The sequence below is a fragment of the Oncorhynchus clarkii genome, chromosome 18, assembly GCF_045791955.1.
Source record: "Oncorhynchus clarkii lewisi isolate Uvic-CL-2024 chromosome 18, UVic_Ocla_1.0, whole genome shotgun sequence".
NCBI classification, from domain to species: Eukaryota; Metazoa; Chordata; class Actinopteri; order Salmoniformes; family Salmonidae; genus Oncorhynchus; species Oncorhynchus clarkii.
Genome location: NC_092164.1, coordinates 46153862 through 46173227, shown reverse-complemented (window position 1 = coordinate 46173227; position 19366 = coordinate 46153862). Strand labels below are relative to the sequence as shown.

At 42.4% G+C, this 19366-nt stretch overlaps 1 non-coding gene across 1 annotated transcript; it reads left to right on the top strand.

Annotated features, from left to right (window-relative positions):
- Nucleotides 1–17540: 17540 nt before the first annotated feature.
- Nucleotides 17541–17614, top strand: trnaa-ugc (transfer RNA alanine (anticodon UGC)). Its single transcript has one exon. It is a non-coding gene; the product is annotated as a tRNA-Ala (tRNA).
- The last annotated feature ends 1752 nt before the right edge of the window (nucleotides 17615–19366 follow it).

Below are 19366 nucleotides of genomic sequence, written 5' to 3'. Positions count from 1 at the left end.
CAGACATGGTATTAGCTGGTGCTATCTGGACAGCTAGCCGACCGGACCAATCTGGCCGACCGACTGGTCCTTTCAGGCCGGTCGATAGAACCAGTCGGCCAGACCAATCTGGCCTGCTCACCGTCACTCCCAAGTGATGGAATGCTCCATTTAAGATTACCTGCTTGGACGTTTCAGAAGGCAGCACAATGTCTGGCCTCAGTGTCGTTGCTGTGATGATGTCTGGGAACTTGCTTTCCCAGGTCAACTTTCAGCTCCCAATCTTCAGCTGCTTTCCCAGGTCGACTGTCAGATCCAGAGAATCCGCTTGCGTCCCACTTGGCCAAAAGCCAGGGAAAATGCACCGTGTCAAGTTCAAATAAAATGATATAAAAATCTAACTTTCATTAAATCACACATGTAAGATGCTAAATTAAAGCTACACTCGTTGTAAATCCAGCCAACATGTCAGATTTTAAAAAGGCTTATTATCTGATGATAGCACAACAGTAAACAAAGAGTAGCATATTTCAACCCTGCAGGCACTACACAAAACGCAGAAATAAAATATAAAAACTGCCTTACCTTTGACAAGCTTCTTTTGTTGACACTCAATATGTCCCATAAACATCACAATTGGTCCTTTTGTTCGATTAATTACGTCCATATATATCCAAAATGTCCATTTATTTGGCGCATTTGATCCAGAAAAAAACAGCTTACTACAAAATATCTCAAATGTTACCTGTAAACTTTGCCAAAACATTTCAAACTACTTTTGTAATACAACTTTAGGTATTTTTAAACGTTAATAATCAATCAAATTGAAGACAGGTCTATCTGTGTTCAATACAGGAAGACAACAAACCAACGCTACTTTTCAAGTCTTGCGCAACTCTCAACAGTGTTACCCAGTTCCTAGATGGCCGTACTACTTCACTGCACAAAGGAATAACCTCAACCAAATTCCAAAGACTGGTGACATCCAGTGGAAGCGGAAGGAACTGCAAACAAGTGCATAAGAAATATTGTTTCCCAATGAGAAATCACTGAACAGACAGAGACCTCAAGAAAAATAAAATCTGAATGGTTAGTCCTCGGGATTTTGCCTGCTACATAAATTCTGTTATAACTCACCACAGACATAATTCGAACAGTTTTAGAATCTTCCGTGTGTTTTCTATCCAAATCTACTAATAATATGCATTTCTTATATTCTTGGCATGAGTAGCAGGCAGTTGAAATTGGGCACACTATTTATCCAAAAGTGAAAATGAGCATAGATTTATAGATGACCTGGAGCATGTGGGTCTGGCGAGGAATATGTAGCGAGGGCCAGCCGACTAGAGCATACAGGACGCAGTGGTGGGTGGTATAAGGGGCTTTGGTGACAAAACGGATGGCACTGTGATAGACTGCATCCAGTTTGTTGAGTAGGGAATAGGAAGCTATTTTGTAAATGACAACCGAAGTCGAAGATCGGCAGGTTTGTCAGTTTTACAAGGGTATGTTTGCGGCATGAGTGAAGGAGGCTTTGTTGCGAAATAGGAAGCCGATTCTACATTTAATTTTGGATTGGAGATGTTTAATATGAGTCTGGAAGGAAAGTTTACAGTCTAGCCAGACAACTAGGTATTTGTAGTTGTCCACATATTCTAAGTCAGAATACTAGTCGGGCGGGCGGGTGCGAGCAGCGAATGGTTGAAAAGCATGCATTGGATTTTACTAGCGTTTAAGAGCAGTTGGAGGCCACGGAAGGAGTGTTGTATGGCATTGAAGCTCGTTTGGAGGTTAGTTAACACAGTGTCCAAAGAAGGGCCAGAGGTATACAGAATGGTGTTGTCTGCTTATCTACTGGCAAATCCTTTTCAATCCTTGTTATATGAAGATAAATTATAGATAAAACGTATCGGTGCTCATCGGCCATTGGACATAAAGATTACACAACAAGTTGGAAATTGAAAATTCAATAATTTGTGGTTTGAAAGGAATCAGTGGCTAACTGCAAGCGTTGCGAGGCAATCATTAGCCTGCTATTCAGTGGAGTGGGTGTGTGGTCCAAGTATGAGTTTTAAGGGTATCTTTTTTCCAAGCTTAAAAGGATAAACATTCACATGCAATGGGTCAGAAAAGGTTGAAAACATTGGCTATGCTGTCAAACCAGCATGACTTCTGCCGCGTTCAAAAAAACTGGAAACTGGGAAATCCCAGAAAAATACGAGCTCCAACTGGGAAAACCCAGAAAAATACGAGCTCCAACTGGGAAATCCCAGAAAAATACGAGCTCCAACTGGGAAAATATGTTTGAACAGTCATCCAATTTTATATTCCAAGTGGGAAACTTTGGCCTCTTTCTAGAGCTCCAACCTTATTTACAAGTAAATAGATGCAATTAAAAAAAAATAACATGGGTCAACTATCGCTTTAAAACAGGACTTCCCAAGTGCAAGGGTTTTGAAAATGTTTGTACTATAACAACAAATTTCAAGAAAAATGTGAAGGTGGTTGAGGCTGACTGGTAGTAGACACATCATCTTACAGTAGGCCTACATAGGCAAGATCTTTTGTGTTCATGAGCTATTGAGTGTCCTTACCATCTCTGTTTGTGCACACTACTAAAATGACAAAATAATTGACGAGAAAGCATTTCAATATAGCATATTCTCATTTTACAATCAACATGTCCATGACATAGACTACCTATATTAATGACTACAAAAATACATAACCTCTTGTGATTTCCCATGAGTGACGGAACACTGAGCCAATCACAGTGCAACTATTTATGTTTATTTATTAAATTTTTTGTTGAAATGTCTTTACTGTTTTGGAACTTCTGTGAGTGTAATGTTTACTGTTCATTTTTTATTGTTCATCTATTTAGAGAGAGAGAGAGAGAGAGAGAGAGAGAGAGAGAGAGAGAGAGAGAGAGAGAGAGAGAGAGAGAGAGAGAGAGAGAGAGAGAGAGAGAGAGAGAGAGAGAGAGAGAGAGAGAATCCTTGGTATGTACAGTAGCAGATGAAATAAGGGTTAGAATTATGTCTGCCAGTCAGGCCACAGTTCACATCCTAAAAGCTATTTATCTGAAAGCACTTTAAATTCTTGAGGGAATCGTTCTCCATGCCTAAATGACCCTAGCTATGACAGTCATTTGTTGAAGCATTCCCTGGTTGATTGTCGACCCCCATCGTCGCTTATTCCACCACAATTCTCCAGCTGCTTCTTATTAAACCGTCAGTTCCCTCTCTTCCTCATCTTTCTTTTTCTCTCTCTCTCTCTCTCTCTCTCTCTCTCTCTCCCTCTCCCTCTATCCCCAGCTACAGATCTAAATCCCACACATGCTGATGAAGTCGCTCTCTGCAAGGCCATGCATGTCGACTGTAGGCTAATTGCTAAAAACCTTTCAGAGACAGCAGAGCTTAATGGCTGTTTCCCTGAACTATTGAGCTTCTGTAAAGAGCACCAGGCAAGCAGGGGCTGGTAATGGTGTCACTCCCGTCTCATCACATCAGACATGGGTTCAAATAGTATTTGTTTTGTTTTTCAAATATTTTAGCTGCGCTTGATTGAGCATGCCAGCCTGGCACAATGGATGAATATAATAGTGCCAAACATTACCCAAAATGCTCAAGGTATTTAAAAGATGTTAAACACTATTTGACCCCAAGTTTTCTTCACAGCAGATGCCCTGTAAAGGAGGTCCTGGGAGGTTACATTGACCCTGTAAAATCCCAGACATTAAACAAGGACAAGAGCTAAGTTCTGCTTCACAGGGAGAGCAGTGAAACAAGAGGGTCGCCCTGCCGCCTGGACCCTTGTGTCATGTGGAGCAGAAAGCTTCATGCTAATTCATTTAGACCTGAATCACATCAATCAATCAATCAATCTCTCAATCCAGTTCAAAGGGCTTTATTGGCATGGGAAACATGTGTTTACATTGCCAAAGCAAGTGAAATAGATTATTTCACTTTTGTTTATTATCAATCCCAAAAAATGAACAGTAAACATTGCACTCACAAGTTTCAAAGGAATAGACATGTTTTAAATGTCGTTGTTGCTATGTACAGTGTTATAATGATGTGCAAATAGTTGAAGTACAAAATGGAAAATCGGTTGTATTTACAATTTACATTGGTGTTTGTTCTTCACTGGTTGCCCGTTTGTTGTGGCAACAGGTCACAAGTCTTGCTGCTGTGATGACACACTGTGGTTTGTCAAAATTTGTTTTGGAATTATTTGTGCATCTGTGGAATCTGAGGGAAATATGTTTCTCTAATATGGTCATACATTTGGCAGGAGGATAGGAAGTGCAGCTCAGTTTCCACCTCATTTTGTAGGCAGTGTGCACATAGCCTGTTATCTCTTGAGAGCCAGTTCTGCTTACTGCGGCCTCTCTCAATAGCAAGGCCATACTCACTGAGTCTGTACATAGTCAAAGCTTTCCTTAATTTTGGGTCAGTCACAGTGGTCAGGTATTATGCCACTGTGTACCCTCTGTTTAGGGCACAATAGCATTCCAGTTTTCTGTATTTTGGTAAATTATTTCCGTGTCAAGTTACCTTTTTGTTTTCTCATGATTTTGTAATTGTGTTGCTGTTGCTGTCCTATGGTTCTGTGGGGTCTGTGTGTACTTGTGAACAGAGACCAAGGACCAGCTTGCTTAGGGGACTCTTCTCTAGGTTAATCTCTCTGTAGGTGATGGCTTTGTTATGGAAGGTTTGGGAATTGCTTCCTAATAGGTGGTAGTAGAATTTAACGACTCTTTTCGGGATTTTGATAATTAGCGGGTATCAGCCTATTTCTGCTCTGCATGCATTATTTGGTGATTTACATTGAATGCAGAGGAGGTTTTTGCAGAATTCTGCATGCAGTCTGAATTTGATGTTTGTCCCATTTTGTGAATTGTTGGTTGGTGAACGGACCCCAGACCTCACAACCATAAAGGGCTATAGGTTATATAACTGATTCAAGTGTTTTTTTGCAAGATCCTATTTGGGATGTCAAATTTATGTTCCTTTTGATGTTGTAGAAGGCCCTTCTTGCCTTGTCCCTCAGATCATTTACAGCTTTGTGGAAGTAACCTGTGGTGCTGTTGTGTGGGCCGAGGTAGGTATAGTTTTTTGTGTGCTCTAGGGCAACTGTGTCTAGATATAATTTGTATTTGTGGTCCTGGCAATGGACCTTTTTTGGAACACCATTATTGTCTCTCTCTCTCGGCCAGTTGAAACAGGTCTCAGGCTCTGTGGCTTTAAGCACTGGATACCTGCACACCAGCAATCACCGGCCTTACATTATCTGTTTGGCAGGGCATGCAGCAATAGAGCAATCTTTATAAATCTCTCCATTGTCGGACTGGATTAATCATGTAGCGTTGGTGTTAGTGCCCATATCTTGTAGAGCTACAGATGGTGTAGAAACGTGTAGCCGGAGCCCTGAATCATCATGGGAGTACTTTAATTCTGCATGTCCATGTTGGTTTAAAGAGATTGGTTTCTGAGCCTCCATTTGACCTCCTAAAGTGTCCTGTTGTCCCTCTGTCTCAAATGGTCTACTGGTATCCTGGAGTCAGGACCAGCTGTGACGCTCCCCCGCAGCTCCTCACCCCTCAGCGATTGGCACTCCCCAATAGAACTGTGTTCCCATGGTGGGGGGCACCGCGCCCCGAGGAGGAGGATGGCTGCAGTACAGTTCACATGAGGGGCATTGAAACAGTACAATAGCCTAGGCTTGTTAAACCAGACTGAATGTTGTGCTCAGGACCAAAGCTTCAGCTATTGGCCTCAGGACTGGGCGGTAGGCTATTCTGCTCACTGGTCTCTGACGCATGGAGCCTTATTCAGCCAAACCAGATCAGTTTATTAATCTGCTATAAGCATTACTCAGGCGTACAGTTTGTTGGAGAGCTGCCCAGTGCCCTTAGATTCAAACAACTCAAAAAAGTGATATGACATGCTATTCTATAAAATAATTTCTCCATAATTAATATTACCTGATTGAGCTAATCATGTACGTGTAATTAACTAGAGAGTCGGGGCACCACAAAATAATATTTATAGAGCTGTTATCTTCCGAATAAACTCTTAAAGACCTAGTAATATTTTACATCAATAGCAGTCCATATTAATCGTCAACTTAATTCAGTCTCATCTCAAAGTTGTAAATTCTTGGTTATCTTCACGAACCCTGGCTAACAAGTTGAATAGCAATACAAAATTGGGTTTAATTATTTGGGTTTAAATAACTAATCACACAGAATTACACATACACATAATTAATCATAACTTGATTACATATTACGTCATAAAGGAAAAAGTCCCTCGCAGGTGGAACAGATATGACAGCTTGTTACACAAAAGAAAAAGGGCTGGGTTTGAGTGAAAGAGTGGGAAGACTGAGTAACAAAAGAAGAAGCTGTGCTATCATAAATACAGTATCTTATGCATTCTTGTCACGAGTACGACCGAGGGTGGCTCCCCTTCCCGGTCGGATGGCGCCCGGCGGTCGTCGTCGCCGGCCTATTAGCTGCCACTGATTGTCTTTCCTCCCCCTACTTGTATGTTTATTGTTAGCACCTGTTAGTGAGTCATTAGTTGGGCTTTATTAGACAGCCAGTCCGCCTGTTTCTTTGTGCGGGATTAATCATTGTGACCTTCGTGTAGGTAGTAGAGGAACGTGTTTGTTCCTGGTCGTGTATTTTCTGCTGTACTCTTTTCGTCCCCCGTGTTTGGGGCATTTGATTTTGAGCACCCCGTGTTGCGTGAGTGCATTAAAAGAGCACAGTATTGCACTCTCTGTTTCCTGCGTCTGACTCCACACCCACGACACCTGGAGTGTTACAATTCTAAATTACCGCCCATTTAGAAAAGGAAAATGCAATAAATATTTACTCTGAGCTGCTCTTCGGTAGGTTGGTGGTAGATGGAAGGGCAAGTTGCCCAACCGAGTCCTTCGTCCTTTGAAGGATGTCTCTGCTGGTAAATTGAATATGTTGTAGAGACTTCGTTGCGTGGTAGAAGGGATACTCTGTCTGTTCCTTCCAAACCCTTGTTTGCAGCGGCTGTTGCTAACTCAACAGCTAGGAGGTATCACTTCTGTAGTGAATAAGAGTTCAAAGTTCATACCATTCGCAACCAAAGCTCATGCTGATGTTGTCTTCATTCTGTAGTTATTATCTGAACCATTCTGACATCGGACCGTCGTCCTCACGTCCTCGGAACAGGATATTATATATTGTTAAATATTGTTGTCAAGGGCTTATATAGGAAGGGAGAGGAGGGTGTGTTTGAAAAGTTTTATAGCCCATGTCCCTTCACAGGGGCGGGCCACTGATTGAGCAGAGCCCTAACCTTATGAAAACCCAATTCTCACATTTTAGAAGGTAAAATCACATTTCATTCCATCAAGAATAATTTCATATTCAAACATTTAAATTGAACACTAATTCCATGTGAATCCGATAACTCTGATGTGTAGACTTTCCACTGTAGAGTTTATGTCATCTTATCATTGATGAGAATGTCTCAGATGACAACCGAACTGACATCATATTCATTAAGTACCACCGTATATGTTCAATTGATCGGATTACCAGAATATAGTTAATTTCCCCCCACCTTCTGATGTTCCCAGAATCTCTATGTTAACCAAGGGTTTTGCAAATGTAACATCAGTAGGGTAGAGAGAGGAAAAAGGGGGGAAGAGGTATTTATGACTGTCATAAACCTACCTGTCTATGGGCCTGTGGTGACCAGATATGGGCACTCTCTAGGCCCAGATAAATAAAGTATTTGTATTTCTTTCAAATTCTTTAGCTGCGCTTGATTGAGCTTGCCTGGGCGGCACAATGGAACTAATGGAGCTATCCGCAGCCCCTCTGACAGACGGGTTCAATCCAATGAACGGTCTGGTCGGTTGTGGTGGTCCTCCCTTCCCAGTGCTACAGGGGGAGGCAGGATCTGAAGGCTGAGTCTCTGAGAGGAGAGAAGTGCAGCTGAACCATCAGGCGTGGTAATGAGAATGAGATGACTTTTAGTTGGTCCTCATTAGACAGCCAGTGTTCTGAAGGGCCCTCCAGGGGTCAATGCCAAGACGCACGCACAGACTCACACACACACACACACACACACACACACACACACACATACTAGAGAACTACTGTTCTAAGGGGCCTCCAGAGCCTCATTGCCAGCAGCCTGCTCCAAGACTCTTAGACTTCCTAGACCCAGGCCATCCCGTTCTTGCGGGTCCCCCAGTGGAGTGGTTTGCCCTGTTCAGACACCCCCACACCCTGCCTGGGGCGCTGTGCCTCCCCGTCATCGGATTAGGGACCTGGGCTGGCCTGCTGAGGCAGCAGGGTTAGAGAAGTTACTCTCCTTTAGTTGCTGGGAAGAGAGAAACTTTTTTTGCTGCCGTTTTCTCTCTCTCTTCTGTCCTTTTACATTGTATAATTCACATCTTTTGGGAGTGGAGCTCAGTATCAGAGTTAGTTCTAGTGGTAGTGGTGCCCACACTGAACTTCACATGGCCCCTTGTGACAGGGATTCAAACCCTGGACCAGCCAAATCCCTATCTGTACTCCCCCAGGTCTGTCTCCCGCCTCTAATTTCAACCTGTCTGTCAACAAAATAAAGAACAAAAAGGAGAGTTAAAAAAAACTCAGCTCCTTCAGTACATTTAGATTTTTCCCCCCAGAGACGACCAGCCCCGAAGGCCCCTAGAATAACATGCGGCTAAACTCCTTCCCTCTCACTCTGTTAGTCAGAAGGTAAACAAACCCCAAGGCCTACACACAGTAATGTTCTCCTCAGTGAGTTGGCAATCAAAACCTCCCCTTATCGACCTCCGCTTTGCTACCTTATAACTGAAATGCACGGCCTATTTCCCTGTCCATATCTGTAATATTTTTTTCGTTAGACTCAATTGCTTTTTGATGAGGAGAAGCAATTATATCATATGGAGAAGTCTTCCCATGTGAAATATCTGATGAAAGGTAGAGGAGATGAGATGAGACGAAGGAAGGAAGCAATCATAATGAATAAATCGTTTCATGCAATAACTTAAAAAGATTAAGGTTATTTGGAGAACCTCTTCACATGCAGTAATATGGGATGACTGGTGAGTCCATAAGTTCATTAAGTCTGCCCATTTCTGTTAGATATGAGTATATTCCAATTAATATGATTCATATTCTCTTTTTGTTCAAAGGAATATGATATCCCACTGGGGACAGATTGACATTTGGTTGAGTTGTCAACAAATGTGAATTCAACGTGAAATAAACAAAAACATTTACCATGTCATTGGATTTAGGTAAAAGGTTTGGTGAATAAAATATGATGACTTTCTGAAAATCCAATCAGTTTCCAATGTTGATTCAACGCCATCACATTAACTAGTTGAAATGACATGGAAACAATGTTGATTAAACCGTTTTTTGCACTTTGGGATGTTTCAGAGGAATGATATGGTTAATTTCTTCTGTTTATACAATGAACAAAAATATAAACGTGTCATGCAACAATTTCAAAGATTTTACTGAGTTACAGTTCATATAGGGAAATCAGTCAATTGAAATAAATTCATTTGCCACTAATTTACGGATTTCACATGACGTTGAATAGAGATATGCCTCTGTTGGTCACAGTTTTTTTTTAAAGGTAGGGGTGTGGATCAGAAAACCAGTCAGTATCTGGTGTGCCCAACATTGGCCTCATGTAGGACGTCACATCTACTTCACATAGAGTTGATCAGGCTGTTGATTGTGGTCTGTGGAATGTTGTCCCATTCCTCTTCAATGGCTGTGCAAAGTTGCTGGATATTGGCAGGAACTGGAACAGGCTGTCATACACGTCGATCCAGAGCACCCCAAACATGCTCAAATGGTGACATGTCTGGTGACTATTCAGGCCGTTGAAGAACTGCAACATTTTCAGCTTCCAGGAAATGTGTACAGATCCTTGCGACATAGGGCTGTGCACATTGTTGTTAGCACCTGCTAACTGTGTGAATCGCCGTGTCCCCAGCCATTCCAACCACTCACTGGACCCATATGTTCACTTGGCTGTGCATGCCTCTCTCTAATATCAATATGCCCCTTCCATTACTGTCCTGGTTAGTGACTACTGTCTTATTTCACTGTAGAGCCTCTAGCCCTGCTCAACATGCCTTAACCAACCATGTTGTTCCACCTCCTACATATGCGATGACATCACCTGGTTTAAACGTCTCTAGAGACTATATCTCTCTCATCATTAATCAATGCCTAGGTTTACCTCCAATGTACTCACATCCTACCTTACCTTTGTCTGTACACTATGCCTAGTCTATGCTATCTTTCCCAGAAACCTGCTCCTTTTGCTCTCTGTTCCGAACGTGCTAGACGGCCAGTTCGTATAGCCTTTAGCCTTAACCTTACCCTGCTCTGTTCCTCTGGTGATGTAGAGGTTAATCCAGGTCCTGCAGTGCTTGCGCCACTCCCACTCCCCAGGTGCTCTCATTTGTTGACTTCTGCAACCGTAAATGCCTTGTTTTCATGCATGTTAACATTAGAAGCCTACTCCCTAAGTTTGTTTTACTTACTGCTTTAGCACACTCTGCCAACACAGATGTCTTAGCCATGTCTGAATCCTGGCTTAGGAAATCCACCAAAAACCCTGAAATCTCCAGCCCTAACTATAACATTTTCCGCCAAGATAGAACTGCCAAAGGGGCGGTGTTGCAATCTACTGTAGAGATAGCCTGCAGAGTTCTGTCTTACTATCCAGGTCTGTACCCAAACAATTCAAGCTTCTACTTCTAAAAATCCACCTTTCCAGAAACAAGTCTCTCACTGTTGCCACTTGCTATAGACCACCTTCTTCCCCCAGCTGTGCCCTCGACACCATATGTGAATTGATTGCCCCCCATCTATCTTCTGAGCTCGTGCTAGTGGTGACCTAAACTGGGACATGCGTAACACCCCGTCCATCCTACAATCTAAGGTTGATGCCCTCAATCTCACTCAAATTATCAATGAACCTACCAGGTACAACCCCAAATTCGTAAACACGGGCACCGTCATAGATATCATCCAAACTAACTCGCCCTCCAAATACACCTCTGCAGTTTTCAATCAAGATCTCAGCAATCACTGCCTCATTGCCTGCATCTGTAATGGGTCTGTGACCAAACTACCACCCCTTATCACTGTCTGAGAGCAGGCCTTTCTAATCGACCTGGCCGGGGTATCCTGGAATTACATTGACCTCATCCCGTCAGTAGAGGATGCCTGGTTATTCTTTAAAAGTGCCTTCCTCACCATCTTAAATAAGCATGCCCCATTAAAAAATTTTAGAACTAGGAATAGATATAGTTCTTGGTTCACTCCAGACCTGTCTGCCCTTGACGAGCACAAAAACATCCTTTTGCGTTCTGCATTAGCATCGAATAGCCCCCGTGATATGTAACTTTTCAGGGAAGTTAGGATCAAATACACACAGGCAGTGAGGAAAGCTAAGGCTCGCTTTTTCAAACAGAAATTTGCATCCTGTAGCACAAACTCAAAAAAGTTTGAGGACACTGTAAAGTCCATGGAGAATAAGAGCACCCCCTCCCAGCTGGCCACTGCTCTGAGTCTAGGAAACACTGTCACCACCGATAAATCCACTATAATTTAGAATTTCAATAAGCATTTCTCTACGGCTGGCCATGCTTTCCACCTGGCTACCCCTACCACGGTCAACTGCCAGGCACCCCTCACAGCAACCCGCCAAAGCCCCCACCATTTCTCCTTCACCCAAATCCAGATAGCTGATGTTCTGAAAGGACTGCAAAATCTGGACCCCTACAAATCAGCCGGGCTAGACAATCTGGACCGCCTCATTCTAAAATGATCTGCCGAAATTGTTGCAACCCCTAGCCTGTTCAACCTCTCTTTCGTATCGTCTGAGATTCCAAAAGATTGGAAAGCTGCAGCGGTCATCCCCCTCTTGAAAGGGGGTGACACTCTAGACCCAAACTGCTACAGACCTATATCTATCCTACCCTGCCTTTCTAAGGTCTTCGAAAGCCAAGTTAACAAACAGATTACCGACCATTTCGAATCCCACCGTACCTTCTCCACTATGCAATCTGGTTTCAGAGCTGGTCATGGGTGCACCTCAGCTACGCTCAAGGTCCTAAACGACATCATAACCTCCATCGATAAGAGACAATACTGTGCAGCCGTATTCATCGACCTGGCCAAGGCTTCCGACTCTGTCAATCACCACATTCTTATTGGCAGACTCGACAGCCTTGGTTTCTCAAATTACTGCCTCGCCTGGTTTACCAACTACTTCTCTGATGGAGTTCAGGGTGTCAAATCGAAGGGCCTGTTGTCCGGACCTCTGGCAGTCTCTATGGGGGTGCCACAGCGTTCAATTCTCGGGCCGACTCTCATCTCTGTATACATCAAATATGTCGCTCTTGCTGCTGGTGATTCTCTGATCCACCTCTACGCAGACGATGCCATTCTGTATACTTCTGGCCCCTCTTTGGACACTGTTTTAACTAACCTCCAGATGAGATTCAATGCCATACAACTCTCCATGCTATTCAATCGATCACTGCCCACACCTGCCCGCCCGTACAGCATCACTACTCTGGACGGCTCTGACTTAGAATTTGTGGACAACTACAAATACCTAGGTGTCTGGAAAGACTGGAAACTCTCCTTCCAGACTCACATTAAGCATCTCCAATCCAAAATGATATCTAGAATCGGCTTCCTATACCGCAACAAAGCATCCTTCACTCATGTTGCCAAACATATCCTCGTAAAACTGACCTTCCTACCGATCCTTGACTTTGGCGATGTCATCTATAAAATAGCCTCCAACACTCTACTCAACAAATTGGATGCAGTCTATCACAGTGCCATCCGTTTTGTCACCAAAGCCCCTTGTACCACCCACCACTGCGACCTGTATCCTCTAGTTGGCTGACCCTCGCTACATATTCGTCACCAGACCCACTGGCTCCAGGTCATCTACAAGTCTATGCTAGGTAAAGCCCCGCCTTATCTCCGCTCACTTGTTACCATAACAGCACCCACTCGTAGCGCGTGCTCCAGGAGGTATATCTCACTGGTCACCCCCAAAGCCAATTCCTCGTTTGGTCGCCTTTCCTTCCAGTTCTCTGCTGCAAATGACTGGAACGAACTGCAAAAATCACTGAAGCTGGAGACTCATATCTCCCTCACTAGCTTTAAGCACCAGCTGTCTGAGCAGCTCACGGATCACTGCACCTGTACATAGCCCATCTGTAGACAGCCCATCTTTCTACCTCATCCCCATACTGTATTTATTTATTTACCTTGCTCCTTTGCACCCCAGTATCTCTACTTGCACATTCATCTTCTGCACATCTACCATTCCAGTGTTTAATTGCTATATTTGTCTCGCCCTGACCTTAGAGAGTCTTTTTATTTCTCTATTTGGTTAGGTCAGGGTGTGATTTGGGTGGGCATTCTAGTTTTCTATTTCTTTGTTGGCCGGGTATTGTTGGCCAGGTATGGTCCCCAATCGTTGTCTCTGATTGGGGATCATACTTAGGCAGCCTTTTTTCCACCTTTAGTTGTGGGAGCTTGTTTGTGTGTAGTTGCGTTCTGCACTGCATGTAGCTTCACGTTCGGATGTAGTTTGTTATTTTTGTTTCGTGTTCATCTAATAAAATGATGTACGCTTACCACGCTGAACCTTGGCCTAATTCTTGCATCAACGAACGTAGCAATATTGTAATTACTTCGCCACCATGGCCTATTTAATACCTTAACTCCCTTATCTTACCTCATTTGCACTCACTGTATATAGACTTTGTTCTCAACTAGCCTAGCTGATTAAATAAAGGTGAACTAAAATAAATAATAATAAAATAAACAGCTCATCTGTAAATAGCCCACCCAATGTACCTACCTCATCCCCATATTGTTTTTATTTACTTTTCTGCTCTTTTGCACACCAGTATTTCTACTTGCACATCACCATCTGCTCATCTATCACTCCAGTGTTAATTTGCTAAACTGTAATTACTTCGTTACTATGGCCTATTTATTGCTTTACCTCCTCACGCCATTTGCACACACTGTATATCAACTTTCTTTTTTTCTATTGTGTTATTGACTGTACACTTGTTTATTCCATGTGAAACTCTGTGTTGTTGTTTGTGTCGTACTGCTTTGCTTTATCTTGGCCAGGTCGCAGTTGTAAATGAGAACTTGTTCTCAACCTGCCTACCTGGTTAAATAAAGGTGAAATAAAAATAAAAATGATCATGCTGAAACATGAGGTGATAGGGGCAGATGAATGGCACGATAATGGGACTCAGGATCTCGTCATGGTTTCTCTGTGCACTCAAATTGCCATCGATAAAATTAAATTGTGTTCTTTGTCCGTAGCTTGTGCCTGCTCATACCATAACCCCACCACGGGGCACTCTGTTCACAATATTGACATCAGCAAACCGCTTGCCGTTACCCGGTACAGTTCTGAGGTGGTTACACGTGGTCTGTGGTTGTGAGGCCGCTTGGACGTACAAATTCTCTAAAACAACGTTAGAGGTGGCTTATGATAGAGAAATTAACATTCAATTACCTGGCAACAGCGCTGTTGGACATTCCTGCAGTCATCGTGCCAATTGCACACTCCCTCAAAACTTGAGACATCTGTGGCATTGTGTGACAAAACTGCACATTTTAGAGTGGCCTTTTATTGTCCCCAGCACAACGTGCACCTGTGTAATGATTATGCTGTTTAACCAGCTTTTTGATATGCCACACTTTTTAGGTGGATGGATTATCTTTGCAAAGGAGAAATGCTAACTGAAAAGGATGTAGACAAATTTGTTTACAAAATTTGAGAGAAATAGTTTTTTGTGTGTATGGAACATTCCTGGGATCTATTATTTAAGTTCATGAAATATGGGACCAACACTTTAAATGTTACAATTAAATATTTGCTTAGTATAGTCACCTGGACTGTCACACCCTGATCTGGTTAACCTGTCTTTGTGATTGTCTCCACCCCTTTCCAGGTGTCGCCCGTCTTCCCCATTATCCCCTATGTATTTATACCTGTGTTGTCTGTTTGTCTGTTGCCAGTTCGTTTCGCTTTGTCAAGTCTACCAATGGTTTTCCCTTTGTTCCTGTCTCTCGATTTGTTCCTGTTTTCTAGTATTTCTGGTGTTGACCATTCTGCCTGCCCTGACCCTGAGCCTGCCTGCCATCCTGTACCTTTCCCCCACCTATCTGGATTACTGACCCCTGCCTGCCCTGGACCTGCCTTTTGCCTGCCACTGTTGGATTAATAAACTGTTCAACGTTGTATGCATCGTGGTCTTATCTTGAAATGTGATATGGACATTTGGCACGTCCTTACACATTTAGTTGGACATCAGGTGATGTTGAATGTGATTGCTACCTCTCATACTCTAAACCCATTGTTGAGATTGTCCAGAGATCCTTAAACTGCCATGAAATAGTGGACAGCATCTATCTTTTCATTTGGGTAATTATCCAGACTAGACCAGAGGTGAATGCCATCACAATGACCATACAGGAGGATAGGATAGGGATAGCTAGGTTTAGCATTGCCGTCACATCTGTCAGTGTTGAATTACAAGGTAGAGTGTCTGTCCCAGGGTAGTGTACATATTTAGCACACTTGAGAATAGAGAATGAGTGATTAGTAGTAAGATGCCAGCACTTTTACATAATGTATAGGGGGGTAAATGGCAATGTTTGAAAAAACATTTGGATGAAGGTCATGCTTAAGTGAATAAACTTTAAAAGGGAAAGAAATGGCTACAGTTTACACTTTTTTAGGTATTTCATGAAATGTTGTTTTTAGAAAACTGATGTTTTTTAAGTACCCCTGGGTACCTGTTACCCGGTAGAAGATTATGACAGGGTTTTACACAAGTGTGTTAAAAATGTATTTAATCTGTTTACTAACCCATTTGTAAGTAATACTTATGTTTGAATTTTCTAATGTAACCTTTATTTAGCTAGGCAAGTCAGTTAAGAACAAATTCTTATTTACAATGACAGCCGACCCCAGCCAAGCCCTAACCCGGAAGACGCTGGGCCAATTGTGCACCACCCTATGGGACTCCAAATCACAACCGGTTGTGATACAGCCTGGAATTTAACCAGGTCTGTAGTGATGCTACTCGGGAGCCCAACTGCTAAGTCCAGGTGTCTTATTTTTATTATTGTATTTTTCTTGTTTAATCATTTTCAAGTATTTAATTAAAATATGGGGGGAAATGGTGTTGCACATGTCACCATTAATATCCGCACTATGGGGAGATTTTATATAAATTCCCTATTTTTTACAACTTGCACATACACTTTCTTTGTTCTTTCTTTGTTGTTCCTTTTTCATACAATGCATTAGGTACAATTACACTAAATATCATTTGAATACCAGGGGGCTAGTTACCCCCTAGTACCCTCTATATTTTTTGTCGATCAGATCCATGTTTGAAATGGTAGGCTACAGTAATAGCGTCATCTTGTGGCTTGGGTACTTGCTGTGCTGTGCTGGCTCAATGACATTTAGAGCAACAGCAGAGACCATCCATCAAATACATTTATGATTTAAATAAATGTATAAATACTTTACATGATTGAGATTCAAGTTCTAGTTCTGCCCCTAAAGATGGAGATGGGGTGTACCTCAATAGACTAAAGTGGCTTCTTCTCCTCGGCTTCTCTTCAGATGCTGTCCGTCCTGTCAGGAGTGAAAGGGAAGGCGAGGGAGAGGTTTTACACACAACACATTCCCCCCCAGGAGCAGTAGGGGACGCTGATGTTTCATCATGGAATATCTGGCTGAAATAAAGCATGGGAGTGCTAGTAGAGGATGGAAAAATCATAGATTTCTTTACAGCTCGAAAAAATGGGTAAAACTCTCAATGAAATTGTTTTACTCTTTAGCATTTCTTTGAAGTATGTAAAGAAATAATCCTACACGACGGAATACTCAAATAAATCAAGGCAATGATTTTCACGCCCTATTGTGTGGTTTGGTAAGTTAGGGTAGGTAGGTATACTAGTATATATTATATCTCAGAAGTCTTTCACAACAGTAGTATCTCTTTTTCCCATTGTTTACCATTTTATTTGACTAAGATCCTTTTAATGTATGACTTCAACATAGGATTTTAATTAGCTATCTTTTTTGAAATGTCTCCTTGTTTTTATTTGTTTGTTAGTACTTTTATTTTATGATGTGAAGAACTTTGTTACTTGTATTGAAAAGCGCTGTACAAATGCAGTTTTTATTATTATTTTGCAATCCTCTCAAACAGACATATGGTAAATGATTGAATCTTCAGGAATCAGGAACGTTTTCTCTGCTCAGGGATCCAACTGAATTATTGACATGAACCTATTCCAAGTTCCAAGCCATTGTCATGCCACAGACCCTATATCATCATTCCTATGCTTCTCTTTGTACCCTATTGGATAGGATGTGGTTAAATTCAAATATGCCCTACTAGACACTGGAGTGACATGCATTTGGATGGAAGAAGAATGCTTTGTCCCATGTGGCTCAGTTGGTAGAGCATGGTGCTTGCAATGCCAGGGTTGTGGGTTTGATTCCCACAGGGGACCAGTATGAAAAATGTGTCCACTCAGTATTTACTTTAAGTCGCTCTGCTAAATGACTAAAATGTCAAATGCTTTAGGGATGTTTTTTACCTTGTAGCTTCTGGGCAGCAGGAAAGCTGGCTGACTGACTGCTTTTTCCTCAGCTGGCTAACACAACAGGTATTTGAGTCCATGTGACAATTGACATGGAGAGGCATGACAGGGACGGACCAAGGGTCAGCTGTAGGCCATGGTCTACCATTGTGTTTTGTCTAGAGCCGGTTCTGACCATTCCTGACCTCACCTGGCCCCTTATGTCTTTCTCCTTTAGCAGAAAAAGCTTGGAAAGGAGTTAAATAAGCCTAGTCCTGGACTAAAATGCGTTTTAGTCATGCAGCTTCATAGTAGCTGCATCAGCTCTTTGAGAAATGATGACGCACTGGTTTGGTGAGTGGTGCCCATACAGTATATCTCACACACCACTGTGACACTCTCTTCCTCCTGCCTGTCTGGTCCTTCAAGGCTGTCAGTCTGTCTGAGAGGAACAGAGTGAGGGACTCTTAGGATCGGACACAATGGCCATGCTGTGCGCTCTCTCTATCTATCTCTCTGTCTCGCCTCTCTGTCACTCCTCTCGGCTCACCTAACGGTCTCTCCTCTCGGTCTGTCTCTCTCAATACAATTCAATTCAGTAGACTTTATTGACATGGCAAGTTAAATGACTTACATTGTCAAAGTGTACATATATCAAAAATGGTTGGACCAACAGCAATAATAATAGTAGTAGTTAAAATGGGATTCCCATTAACAGCAACCACAACAACAAAATTAATGAGAATAATGATACATTAAAGCAATAGTAGTAGACCAGTCTCAATCTGACTGAGAAGACACATGACATGGTATGAAAGCCAAAACAAAACCAAATGGGAAATATTTCATTGCCCTTTTCACTGGCCGGAGGACACATATTTGTCTGCCAAAACTGCACATTTTGGCTTTTCACCATTATATATTTGATTATTTTCTTCATCTTTTATCGTTTCAAATTCTTCGTAGTGAATGATAATCTTGGGAAATAGATAGTCTCTTAGGTCTGAGTATTTGTCATAGTGTAATAGGAAATGCATCTGTCTCTACTTCTCCCCTGGAACAGAGTGAGCACAGCCTGTCCTCTCTGGGCAGTCAGGTTTGCCTGTGGTGACCGGTCTCTCGCCAGACTGTGCTCACTGAGTCTGTACTTAGTCAGTGTTTTTCTCAATCTGCCACCATGTAATGTCTGTTTAGAGCCAAATAGCATTGACGTTTACTTAGATTTGTTGTGGTGTCTTTCCAATAGGTGATAGATTTTTTATTTTTGCTTTGTGGTGATTTGGTTGGGCCAGATTTTCTGAGAGCGGTCCTGAGGCTCTATGGGGTTGGTTTGGGTTAGTGAACTGAGCCTCAGAACCAGCTGGCTGAGGGGACTCTTCTCTTGTTTAATCTCTTGACATTGTAGGGCTGTGTGATGGGATGTTTTAAGGTCACTTGTTTTCAGATGGTTGTAATTTGATGGCTCTTTTTTCGATATGAAAAAGGAGGGGGTATTGGCCCAATTCTGCTCTACATGCATTATTTGGAGTTTTTCTTTGCACTTGCAATACAGTCTTGCAAAACTCTGCAAGCAGTATTTCGATTGGATGTTTTTGCCATTTGGTAAATTCATTATTAGAGAGCAGACCTCATACTTCGCTGCCATTTAGAGCAATTGGTTCTATAATTGATTGCAACATTTCC